A 22,948-nucleotide genomic window follows, 5' to 3' on the forward strand; every position below is an offset into this window, starting at 1 on the left:
TCGTATAGAGGGGTAGAGCGCGAAGGAAAGAGCGGAGAGGAAAGAGAAAAGGAGATTCGACGAGGTAGGCACACCACGTTGAGTTAAGCGAAAGAGCAGTGCGGTGCGGTGCGGCGCGGCGCGGTGCAGCGCGGCGCGGTGAGAGAGCAGGGTGCAGGAAACTGGAAGGAAGGAGGTCCCGACCCGGTCTGGTCCTCGGTCTCGCAGACTCTTTGGCCTTGAGCCAGCGCAATGCTAGCAATGCAGGTGAACCACTCTCCTCCCTCCTTCCTTCCTTCGCTCCTGGCTCCTCTCTCTCTCTCTCTTTCTCACTCCCATCGTTTCCTTCTCGCGCTCATCCTGGGAACCTTCCGTTTCTCTCTCCCTCTCTCTCTATTCTCGATCTCGCTCTATCCTCTTCTCACCCCCCTCCAAGACCTCCCTTTCATTCAGTTCACTCTCTCCTTCGTCGCGATGGAAGGAGAGAAGGCGACGTACGTACGTTGCATCGCATACCACGCAGCTTTTTCGTCTCTCTCTTTCTCTTCCGACCAGCGCTATTATACGATCGTTTCTTTCTCTCTTCGTTCCCTTCCTTCATCGTTTCCTCGCAATCAAATTTTGCGTTTTCCAACGCGCGCCATGTGGCATAAGAAAACGAAATGTGACGAGGCAGAACTCAGGGCAAAAGAGCGTGAGGACGAGAGCAAGGCCACGAATAAATTCTCCGGAATTACTTTGTCCGCGCGCGCGGATAGAACTCACTTGGAAACTCGTCACCCGACTAGATGAAGGGCGCCTCAGGCCTAACGATGTCTTTGCGTAAGTGCGATATGCGCGCAACAATGTCACGGACAATGCTTTTATCCGCTTTTTCAGGGTCGCCATGCGCCGCGACGCATAATCTTAATGTCGATACGGAACGAAACGCGGTACGTGGCGGTAGACGATTGGCGACACGCGTACGACAAAGGAATTGACTGGCTTGTCAGAGAGACAGAGAGAGAGTATGAGATCGCCGTGAGGTCGTCCCCGAGGGCGTAAATGCTATTAGAGCCGCAATTTCACTCAGCTGCATATTACGCCAGACGCCGCGTGCGAAGAACACGACAGAATTCGTATATTACAGTACTTATTAAATATATCTCTTATATCAGAAAGACAGACATATTTCATTTTGTTTTTCTCTAACGTCGACTCATTCAAGATCCCATTTGCAAACATTTCAGTTTGGAAATGAAATTTTTATATCCTTGGATAGGAAATTTCCGAAGAGGACTCTGCTCGCACGCAACTTGAACCGCGCGTTCGCTCATTTGTTAACTGAGTTTCCGCTTCTCAAAGGTTCTCTCTCCCTTATTCCGGAAATTCGCCTAGGGCGAACCGGAGCGCTTCGGTTCGGCTAAATAACTCTGCGTCGAGGCAGGTGGACGAGGTAGAATACCCGGGTGCGCGCGCGCGTGCGTGCGTGCGTGCATGCGTACGTGCGAGACAAACTTGTGCACAGGTATACGACGCGCGGCAGGAGAGCGAAGACCCGCCAAGGAGAGGAAGGTTGCCGTGCTCGTAGAACCTCGAGGAAGGTGGCGATGGTGGTTGGCGATGGTACCGATGGTGGTGGCACAAACGGAGAAAGAAGAGGAGGTGGGGCGTGGGTCGTAGACAGTTGAAGGGCCGCGGCCAAGGTGAGGCGAGACGAAGAGATAGGGAAAAAGAGAGAAGAGGAAAGAGAGAGAGAGGGAAAGAGGAGAAAGAAAGAAGGCCCCGTCCGTCAGAGAGAACGCTGCTTGCTCGGGGACCCTTTGCTTTGTTCGCTTCGTCTAAGGGACGAGAGAGGACGAGAAGAGAGAATCGAAAGAAACGAGTCCGGGGTCTTTCGGTCGGTCTTTCTTGATCTGCCGCGCCGTGTTTCGTATGTACCGTGGATTCATAGACCAGCGAATCCGGATTCGAATCCAGACTCAACCTCGAGTCAACTCAAGTGCGCAATAATTAAAACCCTTCAATTCGTTCAAATGCAATCGCGACAAAAGAATCTACCAGGATTCCGGGAGATTCGCTGAAAAATAAAATTTCCAACCAGGTAATCGTAAATTTATTCTCTCTATCCATCAAAGGCTTGTCATTCATGACTGATGCACACGAAACACCTTGGTCTCCAGGTTTGAGTACAGAATGCAATACAGTCATGAACGAATGCCATTCGCTGAAGTTGTGTCTCTTCATTCCCACGGTACGTCACGCATCTGAATGACGTTGCTAAAATCCACAGCAGCAACGACAACGGCAGCGGCAGTAGCAGCAGCAGCGGCGGCAGCAGCAGCAGCAGCAGCAGCAGCAGCAGCAGCTCCCCAAAGGCTGCAGGATCAATAGTTACAGGCTTCCACGCGCCTCGTGGCTGCATTATAGACGCTCCATGTAACTCGAGTGCATAGGGCGTCGAATATATAGGCTGCGTCGACTTCTAAATTTGTCCTTGCTGAACCCTATTATGCTTTTCCTTTTGATAATCTTTCTTTGAATTATTTTAAAATGGATTATGCATCGAAACCAATTATCGAAAATATTTTTAATAACGTTACAGGCACTTGAGCAAGTTTTTTCGGAGCAATCTAATTCTTATTGCTACTACACTTCTTGGAAAGGTCAAAGCAACACGTTTCGACGAAGGAAAGATCCGACTTTCGTGAGCCATCTGCTTGTTTTTGCTTTAATTGCGCACCGAATATCCCAACGAAGAGACACTTCTCCCTGGAGATCCACTTCAACTGAGACTTGAACGAAAAAAATTCTCAAAAAATAAAATCTTTACACTAGCTTCATTATCGAGATGTTAAATACTATGCCTTTAAATTAGTGTATTTCATACATATATATATGCTGTCATATAGTCTCAATTTTATTTTTAGAAGATAGTACACGTTTTTCGTATTTTTCTTTTTATTAGAGAGAGAGAGAGAGAGAAAATGATATTCTGATTATAAAAACTCAACCTCTGTATTTAATCTCTCTTGAAAAATTCGTACCAACAGAAAATTCTTTCGAAATATTCGCCTTTCATATCGCGACCAACGAATCACATCGAGAAGCTACAAAGTTAACATCTCGAAAGCGTGACTTCCTCGGTCGGCGACAGCAGAGTTTGTTTAGGGCCCGATGGACTCTTAAGTAGCGGTACCCTTTGGCGTCGTGGATGCGCCCGTAGGTCCCCGGCACACGGAGCTGGCGGGTTTCTCAGGCAGGTCAGTGAAACTGCGCCGTCAAGTTGAAGGCCAACACCCCCACAATGCAACGGCCAAGCACCACCGCTGCTCCCCCCACCATATCGTTAGATCTGCTGCCTCTTCCTCCCGCGTGCCATCCATCCCTTTTCTCTTCTACCGTCGCCCCCTTCTAACGTAACCCCACTCGACACGCGCGCGAACTATACAGTCGAGAAAACTCCAATAACTCGCCGATAACTCGCTGCCGCCTCTGTACAAATACTCCCTCGGAAAGTGGACTTATCGCGCTGAAAACGATTAATCATGTCCCTTCATCCCCCCCGTTTTACCTCATTTCTCACGTCGCACCTGGGGAAACTCCCAAAACTCAGGACCATTCTTCACGGAAAACAGCAATGCCAAAAGTAAAAATCTCGTTATCGAAAAAGTACGCATATTATTCGAGTTCGTGGCTTCTCTCCACGTTTCGATACGAATACCCAAGTCGATATTGTATTATACACGTAAGTGCACCGAAGAATCGACGACTATTGTAAGAGTTTCTAATTTTGTTATCGCAAAAACTATTGTATCCAAGTTGAAGCAACGTTGCGTGAATGAAACGATGTCTTCTGACACAACAGAGCATCGCGAGCCGACAGCTTCGTCGCGGCTGAGATTTTCCCTCTTTCTCTCTTTCTCTTTCTCCTTCTTTGGATAGCTCGGGCGAGAAAGACGTAGGAGCACGCGGTCATTCGTGCGTTGACCATCGGGCAGTCCAGATCAGCGAGTGCGCGCGCAGGTGTGGTAACGACCCGTTCGTCCATCCATCCGTCCATCGTCGCGTCGTCTCTTTTTTCCTCTTTTCTCTCCCCCTACGCGAGAGAGATTTCCTCTTTCTCTCTCTCTCTCTCTCTCTCTCTCTCTCTCTGTCTCTCTTTTACTGACCCCTCGCGAAGGCCAGAAATTCCAGCCTCCTCTCGAAATAGATCGATGACACTCTCGACGACTAAGCATACGCGCGCACGCACGTATGCACGCACGCATGCACGCACGCATGCACGCACGCATCGTCTCTCTCACCACGCGCATTCTCTCCGTATCTTCTCTCCTTCTTTCCTCTTTCTCTCTCGAAACTGATGTCTCTGAAATAACCGAGGCTCACTCATCGGACTGGGAAATAAGGTGCAACGCACGCACGCACGCACGCGTTCTCGCTAGCACGTCTCTTCCTCTCTTCTCTGCCCCCGCTTCTTTTCGCCTCCTTCTCGCTTCTTCTTCTCTAATCACTCTCGCTCCATCCTCGTGTCTTTCTCTCTTCGAGTCGGTCCCCGTTTCCCTTTCTCTCACTCGCAACTCGCTCGCTCGCAGTTGCAACTGCCGTCGCGCCCGACACTGTCTCGAATGGCAGTGGAGGTCATACTATATTAAGATTGAACTCCACTGACACTGCGGCCCAACAGCGTTTGTTCTCCTCCTACTCTTTCCTTCGTTCTCTCTCCTCTCTCTCTCTCTCCGTCCGTCTCTTTCTTCCGCTTCTCTTTCTGATCACACGCCATGCTCTTTTTCTTCGGACTCGAGCAGCAATCCTCACAATAATACGTTCGTTCGTACGAGAAGATTCTCTTTGAGAGTCCGGCCGAGATCTTACGATGGAAATTGTAGATTGTACCAGGCCGTTAATCTCCTATGGAAATGTAGAGGGACGATGGTCCTTGAAGAGAGAGTAAGGACACCCTCGAGCCATCGAGGACGATGAGCGCGCGATCGTGTCTCCGGAAGCATATCGAGCGATATATCTTTTACGAGTCTACATGGTAAAAGCAAATTTTATTCCTGTTGAAATAAGCGAGCACCTCGTACTTGGAAATTTACCTGAGCACTGCAGTGCGAATATTACAGTGGGAAAGAGAAAAGTATAGCGGAACATCAACGAGACGGCATTTACTCCACTCGATGATTCATTATCAGTTTGCGAGAAACCCGCCATCGTTCGGGACTTATCCGGCCAACAGTACGTATATAATTACGCGATATTGGATGTCACGATATTAACGAGCCGCAGTGGATATAATGGGATGCGCGCTGCCCACCGTGGAAGCCGCTCCGCCCAGAGTCTCTCTCTCTCTCTCTCTCTCCCTCTCTCTGCCCGAGTCCAAAGGGTGAGTCATTCGTCGATCGACCTACCTCAAACTCACCGAGCGAGGGAGCGGACAATGCCCGGGAAAAGCTCCAGCCGTGAACACCGAGGAAAGAAATGTCTCGGATCTCGTTGGTTACGCAATTTAGCGCCAGATGTGACCAATCGACCGTTTCGAAAAATGCGAGACAATATATAAAGGTGTTCCAGATTCGTCGCGCTTGCTCTCTCGGTAGAAAGAAAAGTAAATTTTATAAAGAACGCAAAGTCAGTTTTTCCGCGAAAATATCATTAGACTCTGTTTGTTCGATTCCCATCGCATCGCATCGCATCGCATCGCATCGCATCGCATCTCGTCTTTCCGTTGCTTCCTCGGTTCGTTCCTACCGCTCTTCGTTATTTCTCTTGCATCTCTTTCTCTCTTCACCTTGCCAATGCGCCACCAGATTATTACACAGGCCTCGTCCGCCGCCTCCATCGGAAAGCTGCGTTCTCTTACCCCGACTCTCGTATGTACGCGAGGCGAGGCGCGCCGCGATAACCCGTGTATTCGCAGGATTTATTATATATCCATATCGAGTGAAAATTGATCCGAATCGAACGCGCACGCAGAGGGGAGAGTTCACAGCGAGCTGCGGAGGACTTTGCCGGACGTGTAAAATCGCGACGAAGGAAGAATCCCCTTGAGAGTCGGCATCGAAAAAAAATGGCGCCGCGTAGGGAGCCGACAGTTACACCGGGCCCATAAATATAATCGTCCTAAAAGAATAATTTAACGCCACGAGCGGCTGCTAGAGATCGCTGTGGCGTCCAGTGCACGACTAGCATTTCCTGTTTCGACCGCCAATGAGTAGAAGCACGAGATTATTCTCGCGTTTCTCTACCACTTTGCTAATTTATGTCCTCTCGGAGCCGTTTTCATAAATTCAAGTGTGTGTGGGCATCGGTTACACGCCAGTTATTCCGCGAAACTTCCTTGTCGCTCTTTCGGAGCTTTCAACTTTAGATTGATATAAGTATCCAAGAGGGATAATATCGGAAAATAGTCGGATCAGTTGGCGTGTCTATTTATTTTTAGAGAAACGCAGGAGGAAGCTGCGACGAGCTTGCTGCGCGCACAGACGCGTGCCGATTTGCGCGCGGAGAAAATTACTCGATCCGAGGCGTGAATAACGCGAATCTCGGGAACCGATTGCGAAACTTGCGATGGGGGAGGAGAGAGAGGGAAGGAACGATCTTACGCATCACGGCGACCCTCAGTAGATTCGTCTGCTTAACTTTTCTATCGGGATATATATGCGTCTCGGGGGAAATCGCGCGAAGGTCGATTGAACCTGGACAATATTTTGAATTCACGCTTAAAAACGGGACACGCGGTCATGCATAAAATGTGTTTCATCTCGCTCGGTCGATCGCGGCATTGACGCGGCAATCTCGTCTGACCGAATGCGAAATTTATTTCGACGAGAACACGAAGCGCGGAGAACGTGTCGGGTCATCTCGTTAAAGGAACAAGGTCACGATACGCAGTTTATGAAGCGCGCGCGAGATCAACCGATCTCTTTGAGGAAGCGACGAAGAAAGGAGGAGATCAAGGATGAATCGCAACGCCGCAAAACGACAAAGTTATTAAATGTGAAAGAGGGAAAAAGATTTTTGCAAATTAATTTCTCGCTTTTAATGCACGTCTTCTACATGACATTCGTCATAATGATTATCGCAAGTTGTAACAGACGGGAAAGAGATGGCGAAGGTGTGGAAAAGAGACGTAACAATGAGAATAAAGAGAGGAGAGAGAAATAGAAAGAAACTTTCTGGGCGCGAATTTAAAATAATAAAAAAAAACTATAAAGCACGTGCGAGTATTCCAACATATTGCTTGGCGTTAATGACGAACGTAATACACATCGTTCATTCATTTTTATTTCGGTTCAAAGGTAACGGCGTTTCGAGAAACAAAATATAGAAATCTTGATATATATATAAAAAAAATGTCGGGTTGTTGTAATTCTAGCAAAAATCTTTGCGATAAAAAATTGTTTGGGTGCCTAAATCAATCGAGCAAAGGAAAAATGAAATTTGCGATACATATCTACCGGAGAAAGTAACTTGGCGCAAAATCACAATTTCTTATCGAGACGATATAAAAACGTGACGATTGTTGTAAAAGCACGCGATAAAATTCCCGCTATCTCGGCAATTGTTACTCGCAGTCGTAAAATCTATGAAAACGAACACGACAATGATAAAGCCGAAAAGAGATTTAGCGAGCGCGATACGTGCAATCCAGACGATAAGAGTTGCGAATTGGGAAACGCGGCTACGTTAGAAAGTCACGCGTGGGTGAACCAATTTAATGTCAAAACGTGCGGCGCGACCGGCCCACGCCGTCGCGTATCTCGCCCTCCTCTCGTCCCGCGGGAGCATTACACACGCCACGCGGATGCGTTACGAGCGCATAGTACGTCCATTCATCGAGCGCCGAGGCGAAGCACGAAAGAAGCTTCGGGGATGGCGAGGATCGTCAAATACGCCCCCTTATTCTGAATCGGCCTCAAACCTGCGATACTTCGATGCGATGCGATATCTATTTCGCTTTCAACTACATTTGACGCTTCGTTTCTAATATAGAATTATAATGCGCACTAATTATTTTTATAAATTCTTTTTAAATTAATTTATCACTATCAAAACAAATTTGCCAGATACCGAGCTATACCGAGTGATATCAATGTTTGCGACATTCGGTACTGCGTAAGCAATGGCATCATTATTGAGAAAAATTTTTCCATTCCTTCGACGTGCGACGCTTATTTAAAAAATTTTTTTTTCTTTCTTTTCATTTCGCTTCGTCGCTCGGCGCGACGCGGTCGCCCATGAAGCGTTTTTTAATTCTCGACCCTCCCGTCCGCAGAGAGGATCGATGTTGGGCAATGGCTAGACTGCATTAATTGACGTCTTTATATAACGAATCGCGGCATATTGTGGCCAGTGGAATATTAATATTGCGCGACCGACTCGTCGGGTTTTACGTCACCGGGAATTCGAGCGAACGAGCGCATTACATGTTCGTGGAACGCACGTCTCGCAAAGAGCGGCATAGAGAGTGTCGAGAATATTATACATACACATATATATGTATATATATATGTACAATATACATGTATTCACCTCTGCACACGCGCGAGGGCACACATATACTCGCATGTGTAGTTTCATGATGCTCCCTTTTTTCGAGCGTTATCATTCTGACTCACGCAAAAGGCAAAGCGAGCAGGTTTTCTGATTGAAGCAACGCAGTAATAGAAACTCCTTTCCTCACGTTATTCGATTGTCGTATATAGGAGATTTTTATGTATATCTGTGCAAACGTTGCTGATTCGACATTAAATTTAAAAAAAAAAAAAAAAAAATGTCAAATGCCAAACGAACAAAAGTGACTTGAGAATCACTGTTCACTAATTTATCTATTGTGATTTACATTCGTTGTTAAAAAAAGAAAAACAATAAAAAAAAATTACAAAATATAAAATATAAATAAGAAACAAAGGCAGAAACGGAATATCGGAAAAATATTTTTATTCGACACGATAACGCGACGTCGAGTCACTCACTTATTTTCCACGCTCGGATCTCGCTGCAAAATTATTTTATTTATAGTATACTACTAAGGACGAGGATGTCCGATAATTCCGAATGCGATAACGGTAACTCGCCAACTTATCAGAAAAAGAATTAACCGTGCCGATTATTTCGAAGAAAATACAACATCCGACACACATTATGCTGACCGTTTCAGTTACTAACGTCGCATTTATCGATAGCGCACCGTCAAATTAAAAAACTTGTGACTCCTTTCGCTCTTTGACACCCGGAAATGCATTTCTTTATTACACAAAACGGCGAAAGCACACGAAAGTTGAATTAATTAATCGCATATACGCAACGGGGTTATCATTCCAAGTCGCCTAACCCTCCTCGTTGTCGTCGTCTAACCCTAACCGGCGATCCCTCACGACGGCACACGCATACGCACGCACATACGTAAACGCAACGTACGCAAGCTGCCGACGAGACACGCGTGGCTTATCGATCACTCACAGAAACAGCCCTCGTCGTGTAACAGGCCCGACCGGTGTTTCCAGCCTGAGATATTGACCTAACAGTGAATCATCCGCGACCATACTACACCAGCGCGATCATTACGTAATAAATATACACATATATATAGTATATACATTCGATGTAACGTGCGATGCAATACTCGGTTGAAACGCTCGCGAGCAAGTTTCTTGCTTTATTCGTCGAAGCGATTGTGCCGCGTCGCGTTTACGTTGCCCGGCGCGATTAAAACAGCTGATTAGATCGGCCGAACGGCCGCGCGCGGTCGTCGCCTCATGGTCAATAATTCATTTGATTATCCGCGACGCGCAGACCAAGCGCGACTCGCGGTGGGCGCAAAGCCGAGCCGCGTATCTCGCACGTGCGATAAGCGCTCTGCGATACGCACTGTCTTCATTGTCCTTCCATTCAGTCGTTGCGTCGTTGCGCGGGCATCGTAGAAAACGTGCGCGCGATCTCGGGACGCGCGTTTATCTGCTCTACCGGGACAACACCCCCTCGACCGGGTCAACGGGAGAAAACCGTGTATCGCGTACTGCTATTGCCCGAGTGTCATCGCACGCTTGATTGCGAGGTCGTCGCGAAATGCTCTCGGACAGTTTCACGCCTCGGATAATTTCGAGTTGTGCCAGACGAACCCCAGGGCTTTCTTCGCCTGAGAATAGACATTTTCGGAGGGCTCGTTTTCCTTCACCCTTCGATCGATATATATATGTACACATACACGCGCACGGTATGTATGCTCATGGTGTGCCAACGGCACAAGAAAAGATTAGCAGTCGCCAGCTACGCCAATGGTTTCCATGGGAACTTATTCAGGGATAGAGACCTGTCCGGGATAGTGCCGACCAATCCGTTTACCTTTCCTAAAGGAGAAAATCGCATAGGCCAGAATAGGTACAGAATTATTACGAAAGACAGATCAGAGAAAGCTCATGGGAACGTTTTGTAAACGCTTAGAACACACTTCACCGTTACGAACGGACATAAGTTACATCCTCAAATTTTTTTTTTTTTTCAAATCTTTTCTAATAATTCTCGTTTGAAAAAAAAAAGAGACAAGTGATAGAGATGAAAGGCAAAAAGAGACGCGATCAGCACGATCAACTATCTCTCAACAAACACAATCGAATCTCGATGCTACCTGAAATCGTTCGGCCACTCGACCTAATAATTTGGCGAGTTGAAAAAATTCGATGAAACTGTTGATACGTCAATATTTTGAATACAGCAGCAGCTAGATTTCACCGTTCACGTGATACGCTGTCCTCGTTCTTAAACGTGGGCTTCTCGACCGAGAGGGAAATCTGTATCGACAGTTCTGCAGGAGTGTCTCGAAGAGTTATTCACTTTGAGACAGCCTGTAATCGTGATTTACGACGTGCGTAATTGATCGTGCGCGAATTAAATTGGTATGAAAATTGGTAAAAAGATCTGAAGAATAGATGTAACACCTAACAATTACAAAACGTTTCTTCCATTTACTCTCGAGGAAAATTGCTAATTAGAGATAACCGCTCCACGTCACATCAGCACGCGCGATTTTGGCAACAAACTGCGAACCGCAGTTTCATCTCCCGCAAGGTATAGCTGCGGTGGTCCATCGAGGAGCATGCATGCTTCTGACGTCTGACTCCCAACGTGACGGCGACGTCGTCTTCTTTATCCTGCGCGCCGCGATACACATTTGCAAAGTTCCACGACCGGCGAGAAGCAACGCGGTGTCAGATACCGTTGACGGTAAAAATTCCCCAACTCTCGACTTTGCGGGTATCGTAACGCCGAGGAGTCGTAAACGGTAAACATCGATGTCAACTAAAATCTCAAGTGCACAGTGTATCGTATTCGATACGCTAGCTATAAATGAGTTTCAACATTTTCTCGGAACGTCCGTGCGATTCATTTCGCATTCCACATAAACACGATATGTATGTTACTGTTTTATTAAATGCGCGAGTTCAGATAGCATACTCTTTTTATTTTTTATTTATGCTCAATTAACGACGTCGCGTAGAGAAAGATATTAGCGAATCAATTTAAATACGTTTCTGAGCGGCGATTCTTTTTTCGAGCGGTTTACGGTCTGCGGCACTCTCTGACACACTCCGCGCAATGGCCAGACATCGAGCAGACGAAGCCTTGAAGAGTCGTATCCTTGAATTTATTGCGAAATCCGCGGCGAGCGGCCGCGAACTGGCGACGAGAGTAAATACGTGCCGACAACTGCGTGGTTCCTTGCACTTATACGCCACCGGGGAAATCGATATCTCCGGTATCGAGAAGATCGGAGAGCCGCGCCACGAGCAACTGCATACAGCCGTATCATCCTTACGGCGTAAAAATAATTGTTACTACGTGGTCTCTACTGCTGCGATATATTTATATCACGGCTATCGATTGTCTCACCTCGCGTCAGCGAGCGAAGCAAGCTGACTGTTCGCATAATGGCGTTGATCGATAGTTTATCTCTGATGGAAAGAGAGAGATTGGCAGATGGAGAGAGACCGATCAACCGCACGTAACAAAGTCGCAAATATTATCGCGCGTTACCTGCGCGATTAAATTTATTCAAAAACTTTCGCCAAGAATGCTATCGATAGCTACGTAATCTCGCGATCATCGCGATCGTAACGCAAGTCAAATATTTAACGCGCGCGAATATCAATCTGCGAAAAATAAACGGAAACTTGCGATACGAAGAACGAAGTAACGCGACGTGTGCGTGCGTTGTTTTTAGACGATTCAGCGACTCTGCTAGTTTGCAGCTTCATAGCTTGACATTAGTTTGATCGATCGACCAAACGACGAGTGTCGACTCGTAGTAGCTGCATATAGCCCGATTGTCGTATGAATTTTCCTCGCGGACCACCGAGCACGCTCTTTGACGGAACACAGGCGTGTGGAGCCTCCTGCAGCCTCGGCGAAGGACCAAATGGAAAGAAATAGATCGTCCAAAAATACCGAGGGAGAAACGGGAGCGCGAGAAGCTCCGTGGTAATCTCTCCCGCGAAATTTGTCACGATGGTCGACACAATCCTCCGTAAATCTCTCGAGCGAGAAAGATTGCAACGTAGAAATTTTTGACACTTAAACATTCAAACTGTTGCTCCGCTGTGCAATCCTCTGGGAAAGAGAGAGAGGAGAGGAGAGGAGGGGGGGGGGCAAGGAAATAGAACTCTCAAAATTTGATTTCACTTATCTTCCGTATGGATAACGGGCACGCGTGTAAAAGCCTCTGGTGTGACGCATGCGTTATCGTACGGCGCGAGTTGCACAATACTTGAGTTAAAAGGTGTTCAGTAACAAGACGCGTTAGCCAACACAACGATTTCTAATTGCGTGCCTAACGTTCGTAATCGCTTTCGACTTAAATCAAACCACTTTCAACTTGTCAACGTGCGCGCGCGGTCCCTCGGTCACGTGGATCACTGTCGAGCGTAACATAAACCGAAATTAATCACGACTATTGATACGTCGAGGTGGGGAGGAGGGACGCAGGATCCTACGCAATTATCGACGAGCATCGCGATAATTCCGATTGCGAAAATCGATGGCGCTAAATCGTTCCTCTCGCAGCGAGAGGGAACAAGCGCGAGAGCAAGATCGGCCTCTCGTACGAGGAGGATCTCGAGAATGATCAGCGGGAACGAAATCCAACGATGTCCTTATCAGTCTTGCGAGATTCCTCAAAGAAATTACGACCGGCCGTGCCACCGCGTCGTCTTTTGAATTCCGTGAATTCTGCTCGTTGAAACTGGTGCAGTCGGCGGGGTGGGCTCGGCAATCTCGCAAATTTCATTCCTAAAATGGGTCTGGGTCGGTCGGGAGAGGGAGGGAGACCATGGGAAGAACTAAACAGGCTGGAGGCGCTCGACAAACCGACGACGCGACGCGACGACAGTGGCACGCGTACTCTCCGTATCGTTCGCGTTCTCTCGTCCCCAGTATATACTGTCAATGTACAAAGAAACACGGTCCGCTGCAAATGAAGAGCAATACAACTGCGCGATATAACTTTCGAATGACTCGCATCAATATCGCAATGCAAAACGCAAATCACGCTCGACTCGTTACGTCTAGTTGAACTCTAATCGCTCCAACAGAGCTCTTCGCACGGACAACTCTATTCGCGCTCGTAACGCGTTCTACGTAGCCCCATCCATCTCCCGCATAGTAAGCCGAGACGCATTTCGTAGCCTTTGACATTGGCAACAATGAAAATGCCTGCGGCGCGCATCACGTTATCGAAAGTTCTTAATTGAAGGACACGATATTTAAACATTACGTCTCCCCGATAATCAAAGCCGCTATCACTGAACACCGTCGGAATAATTGAATAATCGATTAAGCGGCGTGTTCCGATAATGAAAGTTTTGCTATCGGCGTGATGTACGATGCAAGTTCGGTCGCGACCGCGCGGCAAAAAGGTCATAGACACGAGCGAGAGGGCGCGTTGCACTTTCCGCTGCGCCGGGCCAGGCCGGGGCCGGGCCCGGCCGCGAACGATTCGAGAACAAGACGTGCATCGACGCCGGGCGTCGGACGACGGCGGCGGCGACGACGACGACGACGACGGGGCGCAGCAAGCAGCACGCGGCGCATTTTTGTCGCCCACGTGAGCCAATCCGAGTTCTCGTTCGTCTTCCTCCTCCTTGTATCATCCGCCTTCTCCTCGTCTTCGTCCGCCGTCGTTGTCTTCGTCTTATTCTGCTTCTTCCTTCTTCGCGAGAGAGACCACGAAGGCTACACGACGACGAAGCAGAGGTCGACGAAGGAAGACGCGGCGCGCTCGCACCGCTGTATAGAAGAGAGAAACGATTCCAGTCGAAGAAGGGCCGTTCTGCCCCGTACATCCCACCCGTGGTTTCCGCCGGCCTTGGAGCCACTGAACCACTCCGTGGTTCAACGATTCGAGGCCTCAGTGGTGCTCAACGCGAGCGCCGATAGCAAAGCGAAGCAGAGCCGTGTCGTAGCGGAGAGAACGACGAGGAGAATGAGTGACGAGGCGACGAGTTGGTTGCGGAACGCGATACGCGAACTCGGAAGGACTTCTGATAGTGGGATTGTTTGAATGAGATAAGGCAACACGAATGAGGCCGGCTGGGGCTGACACACGCGCACACGCACAGGCCGGTCGACCAGGCAGGCTAGCTGCTGGCCTCAGGTCAAATTTTCGCTTTCTTTCCTTCCGACACTGTCATCTTTTTCGTATATCACCTACACCGGGATTAGATGCAAATGAAAAGACTCGTAATCTGCTTTGGGTTGGCGGCTTGTTAGCCAGCTCGAAATGCGACGCATTCTTGGGACGCAAAGATGCGAAATAAAGATATCCCGTGAAAATTAACAAGAGAACCTACCCTTTCGCGTGAGAGAAACTGCGTTTCGATAAAACCGTTAGGTATTCGGCACGAAGCGTCAAATCCTCTCTTCGCATCTCCATGCTAAACTTCCTTTTCGTGAAGCTCAAAATTCCCGATTGGATATTAAATGTCGGATCAGACGCGGACAGACGGGAGAATTCAAACGCGCTTCTCGTAAATTAATTGATGAAAATTCTTAGAAACGGTCACCACGAACGAGAAAAGGAACGGTAAGAGGCACGAGCCCAATGAGTTTTCGGATTCGAGGCACGATCCGGGCACCTTCCGTTCCTTCGTCCTGCCTCGTCTAGCGCAGCCAATGGCCGCCTGCTGCCTGCTCGTCGCAGCGAATATATACGCTATCCAATTTTTTTTTTCTCCCCTCGTACTTTCTAAGCCTCCTCCGTCATCGGCAGGAAGTACTACAGAGTCCGCTGACGCGTAGTCGCCTCGTCTACCGAAGATTTACACCCCGTAATACACCGCCTATCCTGATCCGCCTATTCTGAAAGTGTTCTTCGTCGTCGATAGTATCGGCACAGATTTTCCCGCGACACACGTGGACGGATACATCCTTCAGCTATTAGAAATATATTTTGCAATATGTTTCAATCGTACATATAACGCGCCTAGATTTAGATACATGTAAGATACATATATTTCCCCCCAGTGTTTTTTTTTTTTTTTTGTTTCATTGAACTGTTAAACCCTACGATTGTTAGAGGAAGGAAATGTCGAGAACGATAAAGTTAACATGTAAAAAGATTTTATGGAGATAAAGCAATGGAGAGAACGACGAAAGGAGCAGCGGGAGAGCACGGCTATGGGCTGGAAAATTCCGTCAAAGTACTTTTTGCTCACCGCAGCTGTTAGACACGGGCCATTATCGTTCGAAACGTTCCGCACGAAGGGTGAGGAACTTGGTGAAACGCAGGTATATAACAGCTCCCCCTTCCCTCCTGTTGAAAGACAGGTATTATAACGCCGACAGGCCGAGAGGACGAGGTCAGGTCCGGAAGGACACGGGCTACGAGATATACCCTCGGCGCACGGCGATACCGAAAATCGCCCTGGCTCGACGGAAGACGTCGGCGTCGGCACCACTTTCAATGGCTACCTGTGCGGAGGACAGACGTAGCGCTAACCGTCCCATCCGTCCGCTTTCTCTTTCAAAGTAGGCGCGAATGCTAACGGTTCTCAAAGCTCAGATAAAATCTCGAATCTAGTTTTCGATGCGGCGAACACACGCGAGAACGTGTGCCCAACGTCTGTCTCATTGGGGAAAAAAGGTCATTCGTCTTTGCGACGTTGAATTTGAACTTACTGAAATTACGTTGGTTTCGACTGCGATTCGTTTAAGAACGCGACAGGAGAACTTGAAAGGGAGAAAAGAAAGGAAAAAAAAACGGGGCACGCGGTATACGTCGAGGCGGAATAAAATATTTCTGGCGCGCTGGAACGCGAAACGCGCGCGCGCGCGCGCTCTGGAGAAACACGGCGGCGCAGGACAAACCTGGTCAGGTCGTCGGCTTAATTACATCGGGCACCTGTCTGCTCGCGTTGTCCGAAGGAAGCGGTGGCACGTGCGTTCGTACACCTTGTCTTTTAACGCGGCCGATTAACCAGCACGCTGCTTTTCGGCGCAAATGACGATGACAAAAGATGGACACGCGCGTGCAGGTGCGACGTAGCCGTTATCTCCCCCATCCCCCTCTCTCTTACTCTTTCTCTCTCTCTGGAAAGAACAAAGTTCGCGAGGTCCGATGCACCTGCAGATTCGTGAGCGCGGGAGGGCACGGCGCGCGAGGCCGACGACTCCTTCCTCGAAGAAGGCGGAGAAAGGTAGGCGGGAGAAAAAAAGAAAAAAAAAATGAAAATCGGCCGTGATGCAGACACAAATAAATCGCCAAAACATAATAATAGAGAGAGTGAGAGAAGACAGCGAAGCGAGATAGAGAGAAGGGGGAGAGACATTCGAGACAGGGCAGCGGCAGCACGAGGGGCACGGCGAGGCAGAGGGGTAGTAAGGTAGCGCACCACACGCGTGCTTTTGCGTCGGTAGGTGCGTGCGCTTTGTCTCAAGGCGAGCTGCTCTCCTTCGCGGCGGTTCTTCAAAAGAGGAGGCCGGACAAAGGAACGAGTATGCGAGGTCCACGGGCCGGGATCAACGATGTATTTCGCAGCGCGACCACCGTACACGCTTGGGAGGTTGAGAACCCTACCCCCCCCCTCCTCTCTTCACTCCTATACTCGTTGCCGGACTCTTTGTTGTCTACGACAATCGAGCGTCGCCAAATCGCGTACTATTAGGCGCCCCGTTATCATTTCCTTCTCGTGCGATCTCTCTCTCTCCCTCTCTCTTTCTCTTTCTCTCACGCTTTTCGGTGTCGGATAGACCGACCGCACAAAAGCCGATCTCGACCGATCTTCGTTCCAAGAAAAAGCAGTTTGTGAATTTTGACATGATATTTCTCTCGATTCCTCGCCGCCAATCGAGTTTGAGGTCACCGACGCCAGAAGAACGTTCGTCGGCTCGCCCGGACGAAATATCATTTGGATACTCACAGGGAGAACGGAGATTCCCCGATATTGCCGTTTACATAAATACTTCTCCATCAGATTGTTAAATCTCACTTTGCAGAATTATATGAACCGAGAGAAAGAGTGATTCCCAGTACTTAATAATCTAGATCTTTCTTGGAAAAAAAAAAAACTGCTATTAGTATATTTCGCTGCTTGACTTCAAATCATAAATCTTTATAAAATGCCACCATCATTAATCTGTTTCACGCGATTTCGTTAGCTCTACACGGTTCATGACCTTTCCCACAAATTTCGATTCTCACATTGTTCACCGGCGTTATTGCACGTTGCACGCTAACCAGGAAAAGAATTGAAGTTTTAATTTGAATAATGATCTCTTTCTGTCGACCCACAGGCGATCTAACTGCTGAGAACGACACGTGTGCCGTAAAACACGTGGCGCAATGTGTCGCTCTAACGTCGTTAGCGTCTCACTAACAATTAACGATGAATCGGGGTTAGCGCTTTTTTTTGACCCGCATCACGCCTCCGCCTCTACGTTAATGAACGACGATGTCGGCGGTCGTTAGAAACATTTAGCGATTTTAATCGAGACGATCGACATTCGAGCCAACGGGATATCTTCTTCCATTCTTTTTTTTTGTTTTGGATATTATGATACATAGCTTCAATAAATCGCGACGTTATTCCCGGAATAATTCTCGCGTTAAAAAAAAAAAAGTAATAAAGACGTGTTGCACGTTTTTCGCACGCGGACCCGCGCGGATGACGGCAACAAAATGTTATGTCGAGCGTAAAAGCAACTTAATACCGATCGCGTTACATGTCCCAATAATACCGCGGGAGCGAAAGTTTCTCTCTGAATAATTGGAACACGAGGCTCGGCTTTACAGTCGCGCTTATCGTCGGCTGCATAATATATACATGTGCGTGTGTACGTGGCAGTCGTCGCCGCCGCCGCTGCCGCCGACGACGACGACGTTGCTGTTGCTGCTACGCAACCGAGTCATCGTCGTCGTCATCGTTATCGTCATCGTCGTCATCGTCGACGAAGCACGCGAAAAAAGCCGAGGAAGAAATTATGCACGGCCGTCGCACCTCTCAATCGTCTAATAGCGTGGAAAGGCACACGATGCACGTCGGCCACGCGACGATAAATCGAATCGCTTCGCAACGCGAGGATAACTATTCGCTTAACGCGGGCCAACGTTGCGTCGGCTTTTTTGCTCTTTTCAGACGTGCTAGAATCGACGCGATTGCTTTCGACGAGAAATTATTGGACGATGCATGGAAATTAATAATCAAATCAAGCGCCCAAATACGATGATGGTATCATACGCGCAACTATGTAATTAACAAGTTTGCGACGTTTACGACATCGCAAGCGATACTCGCTCGAGTATTTGTCGCTACAGAAGAAGATGGAGCGTAGTAACTTATTGCCGACTACTTCTTCGTGCAAAGACGTGCAATGAAGGATTCGTCTATCCGCAGCGATTAAAAAAATGAGCACTGAGCGAGGGGAGCGGAAGTGGGTCGGTGCCGCGATTCGTCACCTTCTCTCGCGTCATTCTCTCTCGAATCATCGAGGGTTGTACATCTTTCGTTTAGAGCGGCCAGAATGTCGCTGCTGCTGCTGCCGTTGCAGCCATCATCGTCGTTGTCGCTTTCCCTTTCCGCGGCTTTTGCCATTGCATAACAGTGACAAAAGCCTTAAAGGCTGGCTAACGTGTAGCTAACGCAGCCACCATGCAGCACGTGCCACGCACGCGAGTGTCGACGACAGCTTTCTCGTGATATTTACGGACAAAGGGTCTTTTCGGTGACCTCATCTAAATGCTTAGCAACGAGCCGTTATCCTCGGCGCTATTTTATAAATTAACGCTGTAAATGTAAATCGGAATTGTAAGTCGCGCAACAGAGAACATATTTCATAGAAATATAAAGTTGTAAATTATCGGGGAGTAAAATGTAAATAGGCCTGGAACGCTCGCGTTTTAGACAAGTGCTTTAACGGTGCGCGGCGGGCGGCGATTTCGCGCGCTGACCTTCGAAGAGCGATTCGATTTTTACGTCGCGCTGCTCGCGACGTATGATTTCATTAAACTAGGACGGCGCGCGTCGGCGAGGAAAAAAAAAGTTTGGGACAGCCGATTGGCCTCATCTCGAGATCGAGAGTGAACGGATGAGTGTGCGACAAGGACCGACCGAGCGATCGACCGACCGACCGACCCACCGACCACCAGTGGTCGTCTCCGTGTGAGTGGGAAGACGCGTGAGCTACGAGAAGAAGGAAGAGAAGAGAACGAAGAACATAGTTGTATAGGCGAGAAAAAGTGAGAGACGAACAGAGGGAGCAAGTGTGTGTGTATGTGTGTGCGGGAGTATCTCGCTCCTCGTGCATTGCAGGCGCACGCATGCACACACGCGTATAAAGAGCGGCGTGCGCGGGAATGCGCGCCTGGTCGTTGCACAGTGCACACGCATACACACACGACGAGAATCGAGCCGAGCCGAGCAGCGAAAGGATGAAGCCCCGGCCCGGCTTTGGCCGCGGCTAGAAAGAAGCGGTCGGCCAACACACATACACACTCGCACACACATGCACACAGTAGACAGTCTTGAATCTTGACCTAGGACACGCATCGCCGACTACGTCACAGTTCGACGTACTATACGAAGGCTCTCTTACGTGCTCCGCTTGGTCGACATTCGTACTCGATTCCCAACCAGGATGGAGAGAAAGAAAGGTCGACCGACGGCGAGCGAGGTCGAGGTTTTTCCTTGAGCCGAGAAAAAATGCGCTCGCGAGACTCAAAAAAAAGTGCGCGCTTCCGTCGACACGCTGCTCAACGTACACTCGTTTTGTGTTTACTCGAGATCAAGTATAATCGACACTCGATAAGTGAATTTGTAAATTATATATACGTTGACGTGTTTTAAAAGAATGAGAAAAGAGGGGCGCGCGCCCGCGCTGCAGGCTAATATAATCGCTGCGTAAGAAAATGATGTCTTTATCGAAGGAGATAATTTTTCTCCGAGCTTATTGAGCGCAGCTGTCGGCACGTTAAACGGAGCTTCGGAGGAACGAGGCGAGCTCTACAGAGGCTCTCGACGCTTTCCTCGTCCGGACGGAAGTGCCACGTCGAGCGCATTGTTGCGAGCAGAGTATACGGGATGCGGATTGGCCAAATGGAGCGAAAGAGACTCGACCGGCCGCGCGTCCGTGCATAATACACACTCACGCCTTCATCGCGGAGTCGTGTGTACATGCGCATATGTACGAGAAAGAGAGACAGAGAGAAAGAGAGAGAGAGAGACAGAAGTGGGTGGGTTGTGCGAACCACTTCCTCTTGGTACGCTCGGTCTTCGGAATAATCGGATACTCGTGCGTGCCGCCTCGCGCTGAGAGGATGTGCACCGTTGTGAAAAAGAAAAGAGTTCCCTTTACGCTCGAATGACACTTTTTTCACACACGAACTGTGTCGAAACCCGTTCCCGCGCGCATACGCGTGCACGAACGGCAGCTCCCAACTTTGCTGCAGTTTTTGCGCCGTTCAAATTTTACGCGAGCCATAAGTTTCGGCAAACTGTAAGAAATCGTCGCTTCGATACCGCGTTCACAACGCGGTGGTCGTCACCGATAATTAAAGAATGTGTAAAGAACGGAAGACGATTGGAATTTTTCTTTGGAAAAAGTTCTCGCTTCCTTTTCTCTGTGTTCAAATTATGAGTGTGAAAGAGAAACTAATAATTTTTTTTTTCAATCTTGAAATATCTTGAAACTATATTCCAGTCGATCCCACATTATGCGACATTTGCATTGAAAATTGCGTGTTGATAGAATTATTTTGTTACGCATTTTTTTTTTTTTTTTTTAAATCGTAAAATTATGCCGAGGACCGAGCGCCATGGAACTCCGCAGAGAGACGATATGCAACGCGCGCCGCGGGTGCACCGTCCTGGATGCAAGCTATATGTCCTGCGCGATAAAGAGAGGAAAAGGAAACGCAGAGACAGGGACCGAGGTCTGACAAAGGAGGAGCGAAGCTCGGCAGGAGCTCTAGGAGGAGAAGAAGAAGAAGGAAAAGGAGGAGAAGAAGGAGGAGGAAGAATGAGGCGGCAGAGGGCAGAAAAGCGAGGAAGGTTCTTAGGCGAGGTCTCTCGCCGCGAGCGAGCGACCGGCCGGCCGGTCGTGTGTTCGTCGCTCTCTCGGATATTCGATATCCTCCGTGTATCCTCGAATATACTGTCCCGCGCCGCTTGGCAGCGCGCAACAAACAAAGACATCGTTCTCCACTTCCGATGAGGCAGTCGCATACATCTCGTGTACCTACGCGGGGCGAAACTCTATCCCATCCTGTCTCCCGCAGGACATCCCGTATCGGCCACGGGGTGGAAATTGATCGACGACACCGTCGGAGTTTACATATCGCGGCGAGACCGATTCGCAAACTTTCCGGTCATTAATTAGCGTTAACAGCCGACTATTCGCCGCATGGCTCCTGCTGGATTAGGAGGAGCGTGTGACCGCGATCTTTCATTATCATCTCGCAGGGAATGCAAATTCGTCTTGGCGGTGTCAAGAACTCGAGGAATTCCCTGGACCGAGCTTCTTCGAGGGCCTACAAAAGCGTCGCGGATTAAGGGATCCGCGATTATTAAAGGTCGAATTCTCTCCCGCGCGCTTCCAAATTGCTAGAGGATGATAAATGCGCGCATCTTGATAATCGCCCGATCCACAAGCGCGCGATTCGGCACCCGCGTTAACGAACGTTATTCGAAGTGAGAATGTCATCCGCAATATAATTCAACATCGAAAAGCATTCGCTTTCAACAGATGTAAAGAGAAGAGAAATAATTGCCGGAAGCGCGCGTACTTTACTTATACACGACTGGCCACGTCGTATAGCGAAATGTATATTCAGCGTGATGCATTCCCGTCGATCAAATCCTCAAATCATATTACACGGACTGCATAATTAAAGGTAATAAAATTCCTTTATCGCATCATTCCATCTGAATTCCGCTAATCGTTTCATCCTTGTTAAATTATTACAACATAATCCTTGTTTAAACTGTCATTAATACATCGTAAAAGTCAATGGGCTGTTATAACGAGCGTGTTTTGACGCAAACGATCCTATTAATCGAGACGCGTCGTCTATCCTAAAGCATTTTATAAAATGTTTCGAGCCGCTCGAGGGACAATTACGAGCTTTTTCTCGCGCGAGTGTCCGCGAGAGGAAAAATTTTATCTCACAAGGGAATTCCGGAGGGAAATTCGGCAGACGAGAGAGAGAGAGAGAGAGAGAGAGAGAGAGAGAGGACCTCCTCCGGTCGGTAAGTCTGGAGGGTAGGTCCGCGGCACACATGGCAGACAAAATAAATAGAAAACGAGAAAAACCGCTCATTTCAGGCAATGCGCCATAAACATCTGCTAGACGGGGGCAACACGTCGAAACTCGCAGCGGCTCTCAAACGAATTCGCGTCGGCGCAACAACCGATGCTTCTCTTTCCGTCTCTCCCTCTCGATCTCTCCTCCTCCCGCTGTTCTACTCTCTCGTCGCCGCGTGTGCGACCGGCGACGCTTCCT

The 22,948-nt window shown here is 48.6% G+C and overlaps 1 protein-coding gene across 1 annotated transcript in view; it reads right to left on the reverse strand.

Annotated features, from left to right (window-relative positions):
- The window catches only part of LOC105194474 (RNA-binding protein MEX3B), a 56,968-nt gene that overhangs the window by 25,484 nt on the left and 8,536 nt on the right, over window positions 1-22,948 (reverse strand). The window lies entirely within an intron of this gene.

Source organism: Solenopsis invicta, chromosome 14 (assembly GCF_016802725.1).
Source record: "Solenopsis invicta isolate M01_SB chromosome 14, UNIL_Sinv_3.0, whole genome shotgun sequence".
In the NCBI taxonomy this organism is placed as follows: Eukaryota; Metazoa; Arthropoda; class Insecta; order Hymenoptera; family Formicidae; genus Solenopsis; species Solenopsis invicta.